Source organism: Rhea pennata, chromosome Z, assembly GCF_028389875.1.
Source record: "Rhea pennata isolate bPtePen1 chromosome Z, bPtePen1.pri, whole genome shotgun sequence".
Taxonomy (NCBI): Eukaryota; Metazoa; Chordata; class Aves; order Rheiformes; family Rheidae; genus Rhea; species Rhea pennata.
The window spans coordinates 31,220,213-31,227,963 of record NC_084702.1 but is presented as its reverse complement, the minus strand read 5'-3'; the positions used below and the strand labels follow the sequence as shown (position 1 = coordinate 31,227,963).

At 36.2% G+C, this 7,751-nt stretch overlaps 1 protein-coding gene across 1 annotated transcript in view; it reads right to left on the bottom strand.

Annotated features, from left to right (window-relative positions):
* Window positions 1-875: 875 nt before the first annotated feature.
* LRRC2 (leucine rich repeat containing 2) overlaps window positions 876-7,751 on the bottom strand; it is an 81,749-nt gene continuing 74,873 nt past the window's right edge. Inside the window, exon 10 of the mRNA XM_062599655.1 lies at window positions 876-4,664. The gene's annotated coding sequence lies outside the window, so the exon portion shown is untranslated. The remainder of the gene's footprint in view (window positions 4,665-7,751) is intronic.

The following is a 7,751-nucleotide window of genomic DNA, read 5'->3' as shown; positions in this document are numbered from 1 at the left end:
GATGGCTGTAGCCAGTTACAGTAGATATATCTGATAGACATTTTATGGTTATTCAGAAATAACTATCTAATAATTATGCAAATCAAGCCTTCCACAGTCAGAGTGCAGAGATTTGCATAATTGAGAAATAAACATACAATTATGGGTCAGTAGTTGCACAGCATCGAAGTACTTGGGAGGAAACATTTCAGCATCAACTGTATTTAAATTAAAAATGTGTAGTAATTGAAGAGATACAGGATGCTAAACCTGAACCTATGGAAATACGGCTGCTATAAAAAATGCTATTCTATTTTTCAGAATAAAGGACCAAATAATCTTTAGCCATTGAAAGCCTGCACAGCTCCAATGACTGAAAATACACTAATTTATATGACATAACATGGGTAAAATAGCCCAGTGTGCTACATGATCAAGAAGATAAGGGTATGGGACCAAGCAAAATTTTCTCTTAGAGACTTACATGATTTTTTAACTTCCTCTGCAGTATCAAACATGGTTTGCAGTTAGGATTACCTCTGCTGTTACAGGAACCTCATCAAATCTGTACCAACACAGGAGCTTCAAGTACCAGTAGCATCGTGGCTGTCCCCAGCCACCAACCCCTCTGGTTGCAGTGCACACTAGCATCCACAGGACTGATGTGGTTTAGATGTACGGGCAAAACATTTTTGCATGCAGGAGACAGGATAAAATAATACAGTAATGTCTTCTGGTATAATCTCTCTCCAGTTATAACAGGAAAATGTCTGGCACATTTAGTTTGATTTGACATTTCATGAATGTTTAAAAGGAAAGCCTTAAGGGTAAATATCATTTTTACCTGCATCACAATAGCCTTTCATTTAAAAAAGAAAGAAAAAAAAAGACCTAGATCTGCTCAACTTGTCCCTTTATTTAAGAGTCTAAAAGGCTCCACAGTCTAGGCTTCATAGTACAGTATTAGCTAACTTCCAACTGATTTCTGAGAGAGTGTACAATCTTCCATATATCTCTTCAGACCATGAAAGTTGACATTCAGATTTGTCTTCTCTTTCAGCAGGATCCTCATTAAGATTTTCCAGTTCAGATATCCTGCTTTCTATATGATTTAGTTTCCTGCAAAATACAGTTTCCTTATTTCTTCTGCTATTCATGCTGGAGTTGATGGTCTCAAGCAGGAAAATGGAAAAAGTCATGTAAACACAACAGATTTCACAGCCACATTTTAAACCATTTAATAAAAATTTTAAAAGTATGCTAGACTCAAGACAAGAGCAGTATTTATAAAAATACATTGTATTTGCCCATTGGGGTAGGGAGAAGGGAAGAGGGAAATACCTCCCGGAGTGAAACAACATAGGTTTTCACTTTTTTTTTTTTCAACTAACACATTATATCACAGATCATACAGGGATTCTCAGCTTGAGAGAAGAGTCTTTATTGCTTTAGTGCTCTAGAGCACTTTTTCCTTTTCTGCTGTGATTCCTTAACTGATTAAACAGTGAAGAGGCCTGTGCAGTCCATTCATATTGAAATTCATCTAGCTGCTGCACAAACCTAAAAAAGTCACAGGGTGATGTCTGTGTGTGCAGCCCTAATGTCTACAGGAATCTGGCACTGAATTTAAATTATCATGACAAATAACAATGTAGTATCATATTAGTTTTATTTATATACAGACTTGAAAAGACTGTTTCTACCTGCTGGGTTGCAATAAGTATTTTTGAAAGTCCTTCTGCTCTGTGTTGTGTCTCCTCAAATACACTCTTTTCTAGCTATTAAAAGCATACAAGCATTACAAAACCTACAGTCATTAAACAATTCCACTGAAATATATGAATGTTCTTATTTGTCAATATATGAAACAAACATTTCACAATTACAAACTATTGGTTATGATACAGAATAACTAGTAAACTTGCTCCTACATCAGTAGAAAAATAACTTTATTTAATCATACTTGCTGAACAATCAGATAATTAAACATAAAGAATATACAGACCAGTAAGAATTACAAGTCTGGAGAAACAGAAAAATGGACAGAGTTAAAAACAAATCTGCTATGGAGATTTGCTTCCTTGTGGTCCTTTTTCTTCTACTGCTTCTAGAGACAGAAGAAACATGCACAAACTAATTCAAATCCACTTGAACAACATAGACTTGTAAGGTATGCTGAGAACATACAGCCAATTTAAAGCAAAGGGATCATAGAAAGTGCCATATTAAAACAGAGAATGTATACACACACCATATAAGGTAGGTATTGTATCACTACTGATTTTGAATGGATTTTTTTAAAACAAAACCAGCCATTTTTGACTAGAAGGATGCATTTAAATACAGGAAAGATATTTAATCCTGTTACTCCATTTTGTCATAGTATCTTCTTTTCCCACTGACCTCATACTACCATTTTCCGATGCTGAAACTCATTTAAATCATATCAATTAATTCTACAATCTAGAAAGTTGCTATAATAAATTTAGCAAAAATGCTAAAATCTGCATTTACATTCATCTGAAAGCAGTTATAAGACTGTTTTTCTTTTCACTGAAATAAGTTTTCAAACTGAAAAAGCAGAAACAGAACCAAAAAAATCCACCCTCTTAAAATCCGCCCTCTTCTTAGTCCTAAGACTTGCATCTAGTGAGAGAGGAACCCTGCAGTTTGCCTATCCATCTTTCAAGAATGCCAAGATAACGTGACTTAGCTACTATACTAATCAAAAGTTTTAAAATTTCTTCTCCTTTTGCTTTTGAGATTGCAGCTGATTTTGCATATCTTAGTACAAAATCTCATTGATAGTAACAGGTTGCCAAACAGAGTAACTTACACAGCTCCAAAATTTGTAGCAATCCAAAGCCTGGCAGAACTACAGAAACAGTGAAAGTGCTGTCAGCTAATCCTAATAAAGGGAGATTAAATCTAAGCTTTAAGATGAAAAGGGCAAGTTGCTTCCTGAGTTCACTGCCACTTCCTGGCTGATGTTTTAAATACAGCTGAGGTATTTGAATGCCTCCATGCTCACATGCTATTCAAAATAGGTGTGTTATAAATTGAATTAAAAACCTACAACATAAAAATAAAAGATTAAAAGCATATAATTAAAAGCACTTAAAGCCGTTAAAATAATCTCTGGAGACAGTGTCAAATTTTAAGTCTGTCTATATGAAAAATGAACACTAGAAAAGGACAATTTTTGCTGGGTAATACCATTCGAACTACCTTTGGCACCTACTGCACATTGGCTGACAGGAGTATAACTGTAGGTATGAATTCTCAAGCTTGTAACTAGGAGAGTTTCTTATGTTTTAGAAAATAAATACTAGCTCAAATCCAAATGAAGACAAGGCAGAGTATTGAATATCATAGTACAATACTGATAGCTCCAGCATCAGAGGCAGTGACATCAGTACAGAATGCAGCTCCATGTGTTCTTGTTAGAGCTGGCTTTAGGACTCCTACAAAGTTGTATGGACTGTTTCAGCACCACCTGAAACGGTAGGAGTTTTCCTTCTGCAAAAGCATAGAGATTTAAGATCCCTCAGGTTTTTTCTCACTTGAGCATTTTTATTGCTAGTTAAAGCAAGATCATTAGCACCTTTAGAATATCTCTTCCTGGCAACCGCTAATCATGATGGGTCCCTTTATTTATTCAATTAGCAAGAATGGGTCATCCATACTTGATTACTAACTCAGCTGGCAACTAAGAGAGAAGAGACACAGAAGACTCTAGCAGTGGTTAAAAAAAACCAAACGTCTTCAGTCTTTGAACTTAAAGCAAAAATAAAAAATATTCAGCACGAAGCAAAGAAAAGAGCTTAGTTGTATTATTTTGTAGGCAACCAAAAAGAAGAGGAAGAAAGGAAGTAGCAAAACAGAGAGGTGGCTCAGCATATGGAAAGAGAATGAAAGGCTAACACTGGTGCATGAATAAACATTCACTAGCCAAGATAAGGAGGAAGAAGGAAGCTTTTAATTATCAGAATAGCAAGATTTGACAACAGCACTTGAAAACACTGATAATAAGTGCACTAGGGGAAAGAGCAAAAAGCTCCTGCAATTTTAAAATGGAGTGTATCTGTTTACAAGAGGGAGTATTATCACAGAATCACAGAATGGTTGAGGTTGGAAGGGACCTCTGGAGATTCTAGTCTAATGCCCCTGCTCAAGCAGGGTTGCCTAGAGCATGTAACACAGAATTGCATCCAGGCAGGTCTTGAGTATCTCCAGAGGAGACTCCACACAACCTCTCTGGGCAACCTGTGCTCTGTCACTCACACAGTAAAGAAGCTTTTCCTCACATTCAGACAGAAGCTCCTCTGTTTCAACTGGTTCCCGTTGCGTCTTGTCCTGTCGCTGGGCACCACTGAAAAGAGTCTGGCCTCATCCTCTTGACACCCCCTTTTCAGATACTATTCCACATGGATAAGGTTCCCCCCTCAGTCTTCTCTCTTCTCCAGGCTAAAGAGGCCCAGCTCTTCCAGCCTTTCCTCACAGGAGAGATCTCTGGTCACCTTATCATCTTCATAACCCTATGCTGGACTCTCTCTAGTAGCTCCATGTCTCTTCCACTGAGGAGCCCACTTCACCAGCTGTGTCATCAACACTCTTCAGAAACCTCATGGATCAGTTGTGCCTTGCTGTATTGTTCCTCCAGCAGGTATCAGGATAGTTAAAGTCTGCCATGAGAACGAGTATTTATACCATTATGAGTATTTGTCTCGAGTGATGTAGGCCTGGACTTTAGGGATATGTCTTACACATTTCAAAATGCCATGCTGCCTTTAGCAAAAAAATTATGGATGTTACAGGAACAAACAACACAAGATGGGATACACTTCTCTCAATTTTTAGAACAATTTATGATTGCTTACTTTGCTGCTTCTTAAAAAGAAAAAGATATCTCTGAATCCTTCTTTAGTAATTACAAGTGAATACCAAAGTGATGGACATTCATGAACCATAAGATGCACAGCAAGTTCCTATCAAACTTAGATTTTAAGCATCTGGCATTATAGAAAGCAGTAAAGGCTCACTTAGCTTAAAAGGTTAACATACGCAGTATGAAACTCTAAGAAAATATACTGCAGTGTGACGAAGAGAAGCTTTAAATCACTTATCAGTTTCAGGTAAAAGGAAAAACATGTCATTGTGGTAATAAAGAGAACAGTAGGTAAACATTAAAAGAATAAATCTGAAAACGTTTGTCAAAAACTGCAGAAGTAGAGAGAACATTAAAAGATAGATTTTGTGTCTGCTGAATTGTGTCAATGCACTAAGATGTTAAGTTAGTGTACATTCTGCTTGGCTGAGGAAAACATATGTTCATTGACTGTGGAAAAAAAAAAAGTCATATCCACCAGAAGGCTGGTTGAGAAAAACAATTTTTAACAATAAGACTTATACTAGCCCTCCTGCAACAGAAGATATTCTGATTAAGAAGTATGGACATTAATATGTTAGCATAATATAATATATGCACATTATTATAAATCTGGATAATTTCATAAATATTTTGGATTTATTTATTTTTTTAATTTTTAAAGATACCACAAGTGCAAAATCTTTCAAAATGCAAAATAAGCAGTACTTTTTCAATGTTCAGTAATCAAGCCTAAAAAAGAGATACAGCATATAGTTCAAACTTCACAAACATATTTTCTTAATGACTTAGAAGTCTGAGATAACAACTCATGAGATATTGCAAAACATCTCCATTAGCATTTGGCATCAACACCTATACTGGCTTAAAAAAATATTCTAAGAAACAGTTTTCTAGTAGCTAGCTGAAGTAAAAATGGCAACTGTGACTGCAGGTAAGTAAGGCATTGTTTCTCCCACTCTCCCAGTTCCTCCAGTTCTCTGACTGCTTTCTTTTCATACTACAGAATTTACCAAATACATTAATAATATTATTAATAAATTATATTATACTTTCTTTTATGTGATCTACATTTTCAACACAAATGATGATTAAATATTAGATTTTTAAAACCTCTAAAAATATGCCAAAATACTCTGCCAGTTCCTTTGATGCCAAAATAGAAATGGATCTTCTCTAAAAGACGTAATTGAAAATATTAATCTAAATTTTTGAACACTGCCAAGGAAAGCAGTAGGATCACCCCATGAAACTTATACACTCATGACTAATTAAGCTACATCCTATATTACTTTATAACTATAATAATTAGCACGCTGTAGTCCCCTGCCTTTGTGTACCGTACTATAATTTCTGTAAAACTGTTCACAAAGTTTTTGAGGGTTAATTTAGGGGGAAAAGAAAGGGAGTCACTTCTACAAACAGAAGTTTCAGCTCTGCAGTGAAACCAACAAGTTTCAAGGATTTTATGGATGCAAAGTACTTCAAGTCTTTTAACAGTGGTATGAGATACTCAGAAAAAACAGGAAAACACAAATGCTATGCATTTGTAGGATAGTGGGTCTGTAGGGTAGTTTAACCAGAAAATCAGTCATGGGATACTTATGTGAGGAGTTACAAAGCACTAAGAACACAGGAACACCTTAAGTTTGCAGCATATTTGTATCTTATAAATCAAAAGATGTTACTCCATATGACTGATGGAAATAGTACTGGGAAATGTGCAAGCTAGAGGGAAAATGAAGCATTTGTCTGATGAGTTCTTCTGATGAGTTGCATGCAAGTAACCATGATGTTGTGAATTTGTACTTAATTTTTATTTTGTCATCTTATAAGCAAATTCTGGAGAAAAAGCCATGTATATCCACCCACCTAATGCATTTGACAGTGTGTTTCACAATGATGGATGCTTCATCTAGATATTTTAAACTGTTATTTATACTACCAAATAATACCTTTCAATCAGTTTCAGTGCTGCAGTGTACTCACTGCTGTAGTCTTCTCCCTTCATGTGTTATACTACAAACACCTGATTTAAAAATGTGAACAAAAACTAATCTGGACAGACATTAAAATGCAGACTAGTGTCTAGCCTAAGGCTTGTTAAGGCAAAATAAATTAATGTATATGACTATATGTAATTTCCTGACAATTTCTACTATAACTTGTAGATTTTGAGGACCTTTCTCCATTGGCAAAGTACCACTAATTTCCAAAGCATGAATTACATGGAACTGGAGTAATCTCTGTGCTCTCTTCTGTTAAGCTTTTCTGCATTTAGAGCATGACATAGCCTTAAATTAAAATATAATCTTCAGTAGCAGTAATATTTGAGAGGAAAATATTTCCATTCTACAGTGTGTCAAACCTCATAATTTGATCAAAATTTCTCTCAGATAGTTATGAAATAAGGAATAAAGTACACACCACATATTTGGAACTTTCTCACCTCTAATGCAAATTGCAAGGATAAGACAAGCTATCGTACATGTCATTCATGATACATAAGCCACTTTCCAGTGGGGGCTGCAGCTGCATAAAGGGCTGGGACATACCTTTATTTTCCAGCCAGGAAACTAACGGGCATGAAACGCCGATGAATTGGTGTGCCAGCACCCGCTCTTTCCAGCCTGTGTGTGCTGCAGAGCCCAGACAAGCAGGATAAAACAGGGAGTTTAGGATTAACTGGAGGCCTGGATTCTGCCTTGTAAAGATGGGGAAGGTGGCTAGGATGGGTAAACTGGCCTCCCAAGATAGCGCAGTGGATAGAGCAAAGTATAGGGACAAGATCTGAGAGCAATCTGCATCCAGCTGAGCTGGAAACACTGTTAGTGCTCCTCACTCTGTCCATATGCTTTTAGCACAGCTATGGTGGTAAATGTGC